The sequence below is a fragment of the Schistocerca serialis genome, chromosome 6 (assembly GCF_023864345.2).
Source record: "Schistocerca serialis cubense isolate TAMUIC-IGC-003099 chromosome 6, iqSchSeri2.2, whole genome shotgun sequence".
Classification (NCBI taxonomy): Eukaryota; Metazoa; Arthropoda; class Insecta; order Orthoptera; family Acrididae; genus Schistocerca; species Schistocerca serialis.
Window position 1 is genome coordinate 118195597 of NC_064643.1, and position 12884 is coordinate 118208480.

Sequence of the window (12884 nt, forward strand, 5' to 3'; positions counted from 1 at the left end):
GAGAACTTCAGAAATATGTGATGCCTTGGCACAGAGTACAATAAAAGAAAACAACATTTTGTGAGCATACTGCTTTTAATTGGAAATGAAGACTCCAAACACGTAGCAAGACTCTTCAACAATCATTTTCAAAATGTAGCTAAGAAACTTGATACAGTCAGCTCAACAGAAGAAGCATTGCATCATATGTGATAGTCAGTGCAACAAACATTCAATCAATCTGAGATTACTCCTGCTCCTCCAGTGAAATCAACAAAATAATGAACTCTCTTAAAACAAAAATTCTCAAGGGGTTGATAACACTTCACGCAAAATATTAAAAGCCTGTGCTTATGGTGTAGCCACTGCACTTAGCCATATATTTGATACATCACTTTATCAAGATATCTTTCCAGACAGACTAAAGTAAATGATTGTTAGACCCCTCTTTAAGAAAGGTAGTAGGACAAACATTAATAACTATCAACCTGATTCAATAATAACTTCCTTCTCAAAGTGTTTGGAAAAGGCAATGTATTTAAGGATGTTGGAACATACTTGCAAATATAAGATTCTGAGCATTACATTTTGGTTTCCAGGAGAGTGTCTCCATCCACTGACCATGTTTCAAAATATCTAAATGAAATGTTTTCACTGACTGGGATTTTTTGTGATCTATCTGTGGCATTTAACTGTGAAAATCACGGCATTCTTTTGGAGAAGCTTAAAGTTTAAAGCCTTTGAGGTATAAGTGCTTCACTTAATACAGTGTGGACCAGAGGAAACGCATGTTTTTTGAACCACTAGTATGTGGTGATGAGAGGGGGTATTGACCTTGAATGAATGTTGTCAGACTGCCCATACAATGCAGTTTCAGTCGCTATGGAGCATTTGAGTGTAGAGCATCATGTGTTCATTGTTGAGCTGTACTTTAGAAACAATGATTCTGTAGTCACAGAGCAATGTCTTTCCTGTCAAAATTTTGGAGTTGGACGTCGAGGTGCAGTGCCTCATCGAAATACTATACTCAATGGGTTGCAGCGTTTAGAAGTACTGGATCTGTAATGAAAAATAAACCACCTGTTCTTCTCCATTCAGTTCATCCTCCAGAAAATGTAGACCAAGTGAGAATGACAGTTCTTGCTTGTCCAAAACGATCACCTAGACGACAGGCTGTAGCACTGGGTATGTCACATTGTTCGCTTCACCACATCTTACATGATGATCCTAAGTTTCACACATACAAAATAATGATCATCCAGCAGCTTAGTGAAGGGGATTTTTTGCAGCACAGTGAGTTTTGTTACGTAATGGACAAAATTTTTACGGAAGATGCAAATACTACAGTATTCATGAGTGATGAAGCATATTCTCATGTAGACGGTTATGTCAGCGTTCAAAATTGCTGGTACTGGGTGCCAGAGAACCCACATGAATTACACCAAAGACCTCTCCACAGTTTAAAAGTAACAGTGTGGTGCTGCATTTCAATGATGGGGATTGTTGGATCCTATTTTTTTTTGAACAGAGAGGAACTGCAGTTACTGTGACATCAGTGTGCTATGTTAAAATGTTAAACAACTTTCTTCATCCAGAACTCAAAAGGCATCAAGTGAACATCAGAGAAATATGGTTTTAGCAGGATGGTGCCACAGCTCACATGGCAAGAGCCTTGCTCACCTGATTTGTCGATATGCGACTTCTTTTTGTGGGGATATTTAAAATCTACATGAACAAGCCTCGCACAATTGATGACCTGGAGAATTCCAGTCATCGGGAAATTGAAGCCATGCCAAATGAAATGTTGGAGATAACCATGCGTAACTTTCGGGAGAGGATCCAAAATTGTATCCAGCAAGAAGGACATTATCTCCAAGACATTATTTTTTGAACCTAATTAAAATGTGTATATTTCAAAACTGCATTAAAAAATCTATCACTTCATGCTTGTTCTTATTACTTTCATCAAACTGTGTCCCATTCATTTAATAGTAAAAAACATGTGTTTCCTCTGCTCTACCCTGTTTTTAAATGATAGCAAGCAAAGGATTATGTTAGATGCCTCGTGGAGCTCTCATGATGAATTCGTGATTTCCTCTCAGAGAGGTCACAGTTTGTAGTGATAGATTGTAAATCATCGAGTAGAACAGAAGTGATATCTGGCATTCCACAAGGTAGTGTCATAGGCCCTCTGCTGTTCCTGATTTACATAAATGATCTAGGTGATAATCTGAGCAGCCCCCTTAGATTGTTTGCTGAAGATGCTGTAATTTACTGTCTAGTAAAATCATCAGACAATCAATTACAATTACAAAACGATCTAGAGAGAATTTCTGTATGGTGCGAAAAGTGGCAATTGGCACTAAACAAAGAAAAGTGCGAGGTGATCCACATGGGTATTAAAAGAAATCTGATAAATTTTGGGTGTATCATAAATTGCATAAATCTAATGGCTGTCAATTCGACTAAATACCTAGGAATTACAATTACAAGCAACTTAAATTGGAAAGACCACATAGATAATATTGTGGGGAAGTCAAAACAAAGACTGCGCTTTGTTGGCAGAACACTTAGAAGATGTGACAAACCTACTAAAGAGACAGCCTACATTACACTTGTCTGTCCTCTGCTGGAATATTGCTGCATGGTCTGGGAGCCTTACCAGGTAGGATTGCCAGAGGACATCGAGAAAGTGCAAAGAAGGGCAGCTCGTTTTGTGTTATCATGCAATAGGTGTGAGAGTGTCACTGATATGATACATGAGTTGGGTTGGCAGCCACTGAAACAAAGGCAGTTTTCTTTGCAGCGAGCTCTATTTACGAAATTTCAATAACCAACTTTCTCTTCTGAATGCGAAAATATTTTGTTGACACCCACCTACGTAGGGAGAAATGATCATCATAATAAAATAAGAGAAATCAGAGCTCGAACAGAAAGATTTAGGTGTTCCTTTTCCCCATGAGCCATTCGAGAGTGGAATGGTTGAGAAGTAGTATGAAAATGATTCGATGAACCCTCTGCCAGGCACTTAAGTGTGAATTGCAGAGCAGCCATGTAGATGTAGATGTAGATGAATCTTTTTCTGAGTGGGAACAAATTACTATTAACTTTCCAGAGTGTTCAGTTATGGCACCACTAATGACCTTCTATCTCACACTCATAAAGCAACTGAAAAAATTAAATAAACAAATAAAAAATAAAATAAAAAAAATAAAAAATAAATAAAAAATAAAAAAGCAGAAATAGGGGTCTTTGATGACGGTGTGAACTTAATAATAGGGCCAACAAATCTATGACAATGGCACCTTGATAATATTCTAAGCAGAAAACTAATGGAGTATTTTGGATGAAATAACCATCACCATGTGAACCAACATGAGTTTCCAAAAATGTTGGTCATGCAAAATCCAGGTTGCACTTTTCTCACATTATGCATGGAAAGCCCTGGGTCAAGGAAATCAGGAAAATGCAGTATTTTTTGACTTTTGAAAAATATTTTTACTCAGTACCACACCAATGCTTTTTAATGAAAGTAAGATGAGTGAAATCTGTGATTACATTGAGTATTTCTTGGTAGGGAGGATACAGCTTATTATCATGGATGTAGAGCCATTGAATGATATATAAATAACTTCAAGCATTCTCCAAGGAAGTGTGCTGGGACCCTTGTTGTTCATATTTTGTTTTAATGGCCTGGCAGACACATTAATAGTAATTTTAGACTTTTTTTAGCTGACACAGTTATCTGAAATGAAATTTGTCTGAAGAAAGCTCCAGAAATATTCAGTCGGATCTTGAGAAGATATCAAAGTAAGGTAAAGATTCCCAACTTGCTTTAAATACTCAGAAATTTAAAATTTTGCACTTTACAAAACTCAAAAACATCATCTCCTATATCAATGATAGTGACAGAGTTGGCATTAGTCATCTCTTACAAATATCTGGCTGTAAAAATTGGTGAGGATGTGAAATGAAGCAATTATATAAGCTCGGTTGTAGATAAAGTAGGTGAAAAACTTATTCTGTTTGGTAGGATGCTGGGAAAATGCAATCTGCCTGCAAAATAAATTACAAGACACTTGTGCAGTCCATCCTAGAATATTTCTTAATTGAGTAGGATCCATAACAAATGGGACTAACAGGGGATGCAGAAAGTATACATAGAAGGGCAGCATGAATGGTCACAAGTTTATTTGCTCCTTGGGAGAGTATCATAGACTTCCCGAAAAATCTGAACTCACAGATATTTGAACATAGAAGCAAACTATCTCAGGCAAGCTTATTTATAATCTTTCAAGAACTAGCTCTAAATGATAGATATAGGAATGTATGACTACTCTTATGTATTGCTCCCATTGGGATTATAGAGACAAGATTTGACTAAAACATCATAAACCGAGTCATTCAAGTATTCTTACCATGCTCCATATGTGAATGCCCTGAGAAGCAGCTCTTACATGTGGTGTAAAGGGAAATACATACAGCCCTCCTTCACAGTGGTCTGCAGCATATATACGTAGATGCAGATGTAGGTCAGATTTTTGGGGGATGGTATATTGTTAGAGTCCAATGGTAGAATGGAACCAGAATTATGACACAGGACTTGAGTGCTTCCCCTCCATGTCCAACATGATATACTGGACCTGATGGCAGGAGATGAGTGGCCTGTTTCACACTGACAGTATGGGAAGAGAAACCATGTGCAAGCTTCTTCATTTCTGCTTAACTAACAAACCTACATCCACCTGAAACTGCTTACTGTACTCAAGCCTTGGTCTCCCTCTACAATTTTTACCCCCATACTTTCCATCTAACTGATAATTCCTTGATGCCTCAGGATGTGTACTGTCAACTGATCCCTTCTTTTAGTCAAGTTGTGGCAATTTCGTTTTCCACAGTTCAATTCAGTACCTCCTCGTTTTTAACCACTCTACCCATCTAATATTGAGCATTCTTCTATAGCACCAAATTTAAAAAGCTTCAGTTCTCTTCTTCTCTGTACTGCTTATCATCCACATTTTACCTTTTTAAGGGTACAATCAAAACACATACTTCCAGGAAACACTTCTTAACAAATAAATTTCTATTAAATATTAAAATATTTCTCATTTTCAGACACAAATTTTTTTGTTATTTATAGTCAGCATTTTATATCCTCTCTCCTTTGGCCATCTTCAGTTACTTGCTGCTCAAATAGCAAAACACCTCTACTACTTTTAGTGTCTTATTTCCTCATCTAATTCAATTAAACTCCTTTATTCTTTTTTTTTCTTTTGTTGTTGTCCATCTTATAACCCCTTTCCAAGACAACATCCATTCCATTCAATTGCTCTTCCAAATCCTTTGCTGTTTCTGACAGAATGACAATGTCATCAGCAAACCTTGGAGTTTTATTTCTACTCCATGAACTTTAATTTCTTTTCCAAATTTGTCCTTGGTTTCCTTTACTGCTTGCTCAATGCACAGATTTAATATACTTGGGATAGGCTACAATCCAGTCTCACATCCTTATTAATTATGGCTTCCTTTCCATGTCCCTCAACTCTTATAACTGAAGTCTGATTTCTGTATAAGCTATAAATAACCTTTCACTCCCTTTATTTTAGCTTTGCTATCTTTGTATTTGAAATATTGTAGTCCAGCCAACATTGCCAAAAGCTTTCTCTAAGCCTACAAATGCAATTAATGTAGGTTTGCCATTCTTCAGTGTGTCTTCTAGGATAAAAGAGAGGGCTAGTATTGCCTCTTGTATTCCTGCAAGTCTCCAGGAACCAAACCACTCCTGTCTGAGTTCAGATAATATCAGGTTTCAATCTTCTGTAAATAATTCATGACTTTTCAAATTGATGTGTTATTCACACCTGTCACTACCATTTTTCTTTGGAATTGGAACAACTACATTGTTTTTGGTAAAATCTGCGAGTATTTTGTCTGATTCACATATTTTACATACCAGATCAAATAATTTTCTTTTACCTGACTCTCCATGGATCTCAGTAATTCTGAGGGAATGTCATGTATTCCAGGTTCCTTGTTTCCACTTAAAACTTTCAATGCCATGTCAAATTTTTCTTGCAGTACAATGTCTACCTCTCATTTTTATATACTTCCTATTCTCTGTCACTACAAAATTTTCCTCAGGTTTTTTTCTTTGTATAGACCTTCTATATATTCCTTCCAGATTTCAGCTTTTCCATCTTGCTTAGTACTAGCTTGCCATTTGAGCTCTTGATATTCATACAAACACTTTTTTCTCCGAAGATCTCTTTAATTTTACTGTCAGTGACATCTGTCTTTCCTTTAGTTATGCTTGCTTCCACAGCCTTGCATTTGTTCTCCAGCCATTTTGCACTTTCTGTCAATCTCATTTTTTAGATGACTGTATTCCTCTTCACCTGCAAAATTTTCTGCGTTTTGTACTTTTTCATTTCATTAATTAAATTTAATATGTCCTGTGTTATCCTGGGATTTATATTAGGGCTCGCCTTTTTACCAATGTGACCATCTGCTGCATTCCCTGTTTCATCTCTCAAAGCTACCGACTTGCCTTCTATTATATTTCTTTTCTCACATTTCAGTTCATTTTTTCCCAATGTTCCCTCTGAAAGGTTCGTCAACATCTGATTCTTTCAATTCATCCTGGTCCCATGTCCTTAATTTCCTACCTTTTTGCGAACTTTTCAGTATCAGTTGGTTAACAATGAAACAAAATGGGCCCACTCTGATTAGTACTCTACATAAACCATCATCAAATAATGCTGAAGGGCAGTTCAAATACAGTAAAGCTTGCAGATAATATTGACATACTGATCAACTGTCTGAACTCAACCTTATCAGACACAGCTCAGTGTTATACACTGAAGAGCCAAAGAAACCGGTACACCTGCCTAATATCATGTACAGCCCCCACGAGCATGCAGAAGTGCCGCAACATGACATGGCATGGACTCAACTAATGTCTGAAGCACTGCTGGAGGGAATTGACACCATGAATCCTCCAGGGCTGTCCACAAATCAGTAAGGGTATGAGGGGGTGGAGATCTCCTCTGAACAGCATGTTGCAAGGCATCCCCCACATGCACAATAATATTCATGTCTGGGAGTTTCGTGGCCAGAAGAACTGTTTAAACTCAGAAGAGTGTTCCTGGAGCCACTCTGTAGCAGTTCTGGATGTTTCAGGTATCACATTGTCCTGCTGGAATTGCCCAAGTCCATTGGAATGCACAATGGACATGAATGGATGCAGGTGATCAGACAGGATGCTTACATACGTGTCACCTGTCAGAGTCGTGTCTAGAGGTACCAGGGATCCCTTATCACTCCAACTGCATATGCCCAACACCATTACAGAGCCTCCACCAGCTTGAACAGTCCCCTGTTGACGTGCAGGGTCCATGGATTCATGAGGTTGTCTCCATACCCGTATACGTGCCCGTAAATATCCATTCACTTGACACAATTTAAAGTGAGACTCGTCCGACCAGGCAATATGTTTATAGTCATCAACAGTCCAATATTGGTGTTCATGGGCCCAGGTAAGGCATAAAGCTTCGTGCCTTGCAGTCATCAGGGATACATGTCTGGGCCCTCACCTCTGAAAGCCAATATTGATGATGTTTCATTGAATGATTCGCACACTGACACTTGTTGATGGCCCAGCATTTAAGTCAGCAACAATTTGTGGAAGGGTTGCACTTCTGTCATGTTGAATGATTCTCTTCAGTCATTGTTGGCCCCATTCTTGCAGGATCTTTTCCTGATTGCGGCAATGTTGGAGATTTGATGTTTTACCGGACTCCTGATATTCATGGTACACTCGTGAAATGGTCGTATGGGAAAAATCCCTATTTCATTGCTGCCTTGGAGATGCTATGTTCCATCCCTCATGTGTTGGCTATAATACCACATTCAGACTCACTTAACTCTTGATAACATGCTATTGTAGCAGCAGTAACAAATCTAACAACTGCACAGACACTTGTTGTCTTACATAGGCATTGCTGACCACAGCACCAAATTGTGCCTATTTACACATCTCTGTATTTGAATACATATGCCTATACCACTGTCCTTAGCAATTCAGTGTAAATTATGATTTATTCATTTATTGGTGTACATTTGAACACTATTTGCTCTTCTTACAGGAGGCATTTTAGATATTTATGTTATTTTTACAAGAATTTATACACTAATATAGAATACTATAACACTAAAATGGTATTTCTATGAATAGCTATATGTACCTAGTGGGATATGTAACAAGTTTTGTCCAGCTAAAATTACAATCCTAAACATAATTTTGTAAGTCAGGTAGAATGTAAATAACGTATGAGTAAAGGAAACAACTCACTGAATGGTAGTATTGTTGAGTTGTTGACATGCACAGAAAAAGAATGAAAACTCTGCTAGCTTTGGGTAAATCCTTTTCTGGGAAAGAGTACACATATATGCATGCACATGCACACACGTGCATGTGCTGCTGCTTACTCAGCATTCACCCCTCTAATTCAATTGAAAGAAAAACTACAGACTGGTTTCATTTGAAAAGAAAGAATGAATAATTTAGTCATTCGGTCACTTCCAAAAACTGATTTCACCCAAATGAATGAATAGACCAACCAATAAATCAAACTGCAACCCACTGAATCAAGTACTTTATTTGGTTACTCCCATAGACTGATTTCACTGAAATGAATGAATGAATAATTCAACCAATACATAACATGAACTGTCTGTTTTCTAACAAATAACTGAATTAATTGTTTAAATTCAGTTGTTACCTTCACTATAAAGGTAGGGGATACTAAGCATCTGCTCCAAACTATCAACCTGTTTCTATTGGTCAGTTTTCTTCTGTGTTGAGTCTCTATTGTACAACCAGCTATCAAACTATTCCAAAAAGGGTTATATCCTCTCCGCCAGACTACTGGGTTCTAACTTAGTAAAAGTACCACTACTACTACTACTTCTACTTCTACTATTGTCAATGAAGTTGCTACCCAGGTGCTAACTGCATTTGAAAATAAGGATTTGGTATCTATTGTAGTTAGTGATCTCAGTGAAGTCTTTGACTGTATATCCTTTAATATCCTACTTGCAAACTGGAATAGGGTGGTGTACACAACCTATCTTTAGCTTTAAACAAGTAATATTTCAGAAACAGAAGGCAGTTCATCTTAATTAAAAATTGATGCTCTTCACTGAAGGAATTTCGAACTGGTATACCATAGGGCTCAAGCCTTGCTCCGTTTCTTTTCATAATTACAGTTAATGATTTAAATTCCTGTGCAAAAGCTAATTCATGAGTATTTTTTGTAGAAGACATGGTACTGCTTAATATACACCATGAAACCATAGAATTGAGTCAAACAATGCATGAAAATTTATAAATAGCAATAAACTGATGTTCTTGTAATGAACTCATCTGAAATTATGATAAACTGTAGGAAATGATTGTGGAATTAATTAAAATATAAATACACTGATGGAAAAAAATAGCAGCACCAAGGAGGAGTTGTGTGAGAAAGTTGATAGGTATGTTTCTACAGCTGAAAGACGATGTCTGTTCAAATTTCATGCTAGTCACATAAGAGTGGCCTAGTAGTGCCAGTATGAGGATGACAGTCAGGTTTGGTTTAAACACATTCTGTAATGGTTGTGAGCATTAGTTATCTTTGAGATTGGACATGGTGAACTGATGTTAGTCAAGAATGCCTTTAAGGTGACGAAGACACTATTATCAGCATCTTAATGGCTTTGAACAAGGCTACGAGAAGCAGGACATTCCTTTTGTAATATTGCAGAAAGACTTGGCAGGAATGTAGCCATTGTGCATGATTACTGGCAGCGGTGGTTGTGAGAATGTAAGATTGCAAGAAGACTGGGATTTGGACGGCCACATGGCACTACCGAGAAGAAAGACCAATGTGTTTGGTGTATGGCTGTGGCACATTGTACTGCATCCACAATCTGAGCAGCAATTGGCACCACAGTGGCACAACAAACTGTTACAAATCAGTTACCTAAAGGACAGCTCCAAGCCAGATGCCCTATAGTGCGCATTCCACTGACCCAAAACTGCTACCATTTGTGTCTTCAATGGTGCCAAGTAAGAGGTCATTGGGGAGCAGGGTGGAGGACTATTGTGTTTTCTGATGAAAGCAGGTTCTGCTCTGGTGCCAGTGATGGCCATGTGTTGGTTGAAAAGAGGCCAGTTGTGAACCTGCAACCAACCTGTCTGCATACAAAACACACTGGACCTACATCTGGAGTTATCATGTGGAGAGCCATTTCGTATGATAGCAGGAATGCTCTTGTGGTTATCCCATGCACCCTGGCTGCAAATTTGTGTGTCAGTCTGACAATTCAACCTATTCTGCTGCTGTTAATGAACAGCATTCCAGGGGCTGTTTTCCAACAGGATAACACTCACCCACATACTGCTGTTGTAAACCAACATGCTCTACAGAGTGTCAAAATGTTGCCTTGGGTTGCTTGATCACCAGGTCTGTCTCTGATCGAACACATATGTGACACCATTGGGCAACAACTCCTGCATCATCCACAACCAGCATTAACTGTTCCTGCATTGACTGCCCAAGTGCAAAAGGCCTTCCAAAAACTGACATACAGCTCCTATACAACACAATGCATGGACGTTTTCATGCTTGCATTCAACATTCTGGCAGTTACAGTGATTATTAATGAACAGCATTTCACATATGTAATGGTTTATGTCATACTTACATTAATCAATGATCTTGCAATATTAATTACTTAAAAATGTTACAGAGGTGTATGTGTTCCTAAAATTTCATTACTCTACATTAATTAGGTTTTTGGTGTTGTGATTTGTTTCATCAACGTAGTAAACCAGTAAAACTTTCAGGCTTTCACATTAATTCCAAATTAAACTAGCGGAAAGATATTAGCAATGTGTGCAAGGGAATAACTCAGGTGTCCTATCTCATGTGGAAACTGACAGATACAGTCTCCAATGAGTATCAGATGATGGCATACTTTGCCCTTCTCCAGTCTGCCCTTCCTGTGGCATACTTATGGGGGAAATCCCGTCCTATCAGTCCAATTACAGAAAAAAAAGAAAAAGAAAAGGTAATCAGAATATGAGTAAAATAACACTACCATTCCCTCTTTATCAAGCTGAAGATTCTGATGTTATAAATGTGTAGATCTATACATCTATACAGCAATGCTTTATGCCAAGAGTAACGTAAGTGACAGACATGAAAGAGAACATACACCTTCACAACACTAAGGGTAAACTAGACTTCAATATACTGAGACACAAACTGTCAAAGACTGATATCTCACAAAAAACAGTGACACACACAGTGGTTACGGTTACTACAAGCCACACCACAAGTTGGAAAACGGGGCCAAATTTCTAGTAGTTCACTGTCGAGTTGAGATTTTCACAAATGTTTTAATCGTATCTTACAGAAACTAGCAGTATGGAAATAAACAGCCTTTTAAACACGCCATTAACGGCAATCAAGTAATTTACAGCAATAAAACAATTAACAAAAATTAAAAAAAAAAAAAAAAAAAAAAGAAACATACACAGAAGCTAGCTGTATGGCAAGAAACAACCTTTTAAAACACACCGCTAACGGCAATCAAGTAATTTATAGCAATACAACAGTTTAAAAAATTTTTTTAAAAAACAGAGAAGTTAGCAGTATGGCAATAAACTCCCTTTTAAAACACACTGCTAATGCCAATCAAAGTAATTTACAGCAATACGACAATTTAAAAAAATTTAAAAAAACATTAGTAAACAGGCTACTAAAGTAAATACAGAACTTTGTTAATAAGGTACGGTGAGGTAGTGAAGCTACCAACACCACCATTACAGAAATTAAACATGTCTCAGCAGACACATGATTAATGGCAATAAAAGGAATTTACAAACTTGGAAGAATTTAAAAAAAATTTAAACAAAAGTGTCCTGGAATATCATTAGAACATAACAGATATGATGGATCTGTGTAACGTGGCCACAAATCACCCACTCATGGATGCTCAGGCCAGACAGAATACTGACCAATTTAAATACACCCGTAACCACAATTGCCATTCTCAGGCTGATCACTGCACCAACTTTTAGCCAGCGAAAACTTGTTATACAATGGATTAACTTGCTGACACTATTAGACCTAACCTCGCGCAAGGAAACTTTACACCACACAGTCCTGAATGAGCAACCACATTATCAACCAACAAGAAGCATGAATTTACTCGTAACCCACAACAGAATAGCGAAACAATTAAACTGCCAAAACTACACCTCCCATTGGACAGTAACGAGAGGAGGAGGAAAGATCACTGTCTTCAATTACGCCGGTGCCAGGGACAGGAAACCCGGTCACCGGAGGCCACAAGGCAGAAGAGGCGCTGGTTACACAAAATTATTACTTAATGATTAAACCTTCCATGAACTTAACTTGCAATTATACTCTGACAGGCAGTACACGACCTCCGATGGCAAGGATCCACACATCCGACCACGCACGCATTGCCAGCGTACCCAACACGCCACGGTCACGCGACAACACGCTCTGTCACCATAGTTCACAGCTTCTCTGCAACGTTGATGGGTAGTGACCACTCCTTCATGTTAGGTGTCTCCTTTTAAACTCCAGTGTTGAAACAGAGGATTTAAAGAAGCTTGTTAACATCCCACCAAGGCGAAATGAACAGTAACTACTGGTGGGGCGATTCTGTATACAACCAACATGTGGGGAGCTCTTCCGTCAACTTGACCCGCTCGTTACACACAACCGGCATATATCACGTGGTGACTCGGTACAACCGACCATGCCTGCTTTGCGCTGGAGAGCCACACTGCCCTCCCGTGTCCACCACAGTGTCTGCTTACAATGCCC

General features: G+C 38.3%; 1 protein-coding gene across 1 annotated transcript in view; it reads left to right on the forward strand.

Moving 5' to 3' along the window:
- Window positions 1-12884, forward strand: part of LOC126483762 (membrane metallo-endopeptidase-like 1) — a 302629-nt gene that overhangs the window by 268579 nt on the left and 21166 nt on the right. The gene's annotated exons all lie outside the window — the stretch shown is intronic.